This window comes from Microtus ochrogaster, linkage group LG5, assembly GCF_000317375.1.
Source record: "Microtus ochrogaster isolate Prairie Vole_2 linkage group LG5, MicOch1.0, whole genome shotgun sequence".
Lineage (NCBI taxonomy): Eukaryota > Metazoa > Chordata > Mammalia > Rodentia > Cricetidae > Microtus > Microtus ochrogaster.
In genome coordinates, this window is record NC_022031.1 from 36686909 (window position 1) to 36689192 (window position 2284).

Consider the following 2284-nt stretch of genomic DNA (forward strand, 5'->3'; position numbering starts at 1 on the left):
ATGGCGTCTTTGCACGTTTGCACCATTATACTTTGTTGGTTTTCCCCTTCCTGGGCCTCCTTTGCCTAGTTCTTTCTTTCTCCTCTAAGTCCCTACTTCTGCTTTCCTATTATGCATATTCCGTTGTTCTCTGTTCTCCACCTCCTTCAAGATCCCTTCACCCTTCCACGGTGCGAGCCATGTGCCAGCCCACGGCTCCTCTTTCCCCACATCCTCACCAACGCGTGTTGTCAATTGTTCTTGATGACCGCCATTCTGACTGGAGTGACACAGACGTTCAGAACCGTTCTCAGGTGCACTTCCCTGGAAAATGAGGAGGTCCAGTGGCTTTTCACGTATTTAGGGGCCATTTGTATTTCTTCAGTTAAGAAGGGTCCATGCCACTCTGACTCCCTTTATTGGTGTGTGTGTGTGTGTGTGTGTGTGTGTGTGTGTGTGTGTGTGTGTGTGTGTATTTCTGGATATTAATCCATTGCCTAATGAGTAGTTGGCAAAGACTTTTTCCCATCCTACAGGCTCTTTGCTCTGCTATTGTTTCTTCTGTTGGATCCCTCTTTGTTTTTCTGGCATGTGTCAGTTCTCTGGACTGTTTCTTGCTGCTGGAGACGGCTGCAGCAAGTCCTCCCCAAGGCCTCTGTGTTGACGAGCTTTTCTCAGTTTCAGGTCTTGTGTTAAGGTCTCTGATCCATCTTAATTGGTTTGACTTGATAGATTTCTGATATTTTCCTCTGTTTCTCTTTGGGATGACGATCACTACTTCTTACCCTGACTCTGTCTTTCACCAGCTGTCACAGAGGCCACCACTAGTCTCCTGTCTTACTTAGACACCCAGACAAAGCTCTGGCAATAAAAATTTAAAATAAGGCAATTTTTACATTACCTTTTTGGTGTCACACTTAAAAAATAATTTTATAGTTTCTTCTGCCTAATATCCTCTCCAGGAGGAAGGGAGCCAGTCGAGGTGACTAAATAAAGGGGCACCCCTGAGACAGGCTGCAAAGTCCCCAGCTTTTAGGGCAGAATGTGCTTCTTAACTTTGCAGGAATCTGGATTTTAACATCTTTGCAAGTCACTCAGTAAATGGTATCTTCTCCACATGGTGCTTACAAAATTGAAACATAAATCAAGAAAGTAGCTCGTGGAGGCTGAGCCCAGACCTATTACTAATGGACACTGCTCTACTTTTGTCTCTCTTGCTGCAATAAAACACTCTGACCAAGGCAGCTTAGGGAGGAGAGGGCTTCTTTGGCATAGAACTCCAGGACACGGTCTATCATAAAGGAAGGTGAGGCAGGAACTCAAGGCAGTAACCTGAAGGCAAGCTTGCCCTTCCGATCCCTTTGCCCCCACTCCACAGCCAAGAAGCCCAGCGGGAACTCTGAGGGCTCTGGTTCCCAGCTGACTCACAGGCGAGCTTATGCTCAGCTAACTGGGCCACCCGACAACGATTAGCAGTCAAGACAATCTCCAACAGATACGCACACAAGCCGACCTATTTCCCAATGGAGTCTCTCATCTCAGGTGACTCCAGGCTGTGCCGAGTTGATAGTTACAGTTAGCCAGAACAGCCACCATGCTGGACAATATGGCTGTCCATTGGCCTAAGCACAGTTACTAATTCTTACCTCTTCGGCTGTCTTTCAGGGATGTCTCAACATTTCTACAATCCCAATAACTCTCTTCTTTTTCCTGAGACTGTGATGGGCTTAATCTCAAAACACACACTCCCAGAAATCGCTCCATGTTTCAGTGTTAGCATCCTGAAGAAAGGAGGCACACTGTAAATTATTGCTTTGCACACAAGACTTTTTGCCACTGATTATTCTCACAGGAGAGACCGCAACAGTGATCATACCTGGGCCAAATGAACAATAAACTCTGTAATGACTTAACAAGAAAGTTCTGTGGTGACAAAATCTACACAACCCGACATGGTAGTCAAGAGCTGCCTGTGACTACAGAAACTCAGATAGCACTAGAAACATAGATAAGACAACCAAGAAATGGAATTTTAATCAATTCAAGCAGTCTCGTGGAGCTTATGGTTGTAATAGTAGACAGTACAGCACATGCATTTCTATGTCTTATTTACCTCACCTCTGGAGACCGCCATGAAATGACCCCACCCCCCGTTCTGATTCCATAGACTTGAACTCAATGGCACAGGCAGAGCCCCGATGTGGGTCTGGAGAATCCAAGGGCAGTAACGAAGGTTCAGGTCATGCCTCAACCGTCAAGCCCTCCTGCACATTTTTTTTTAATTTATTTATTTATTTATTGAGAA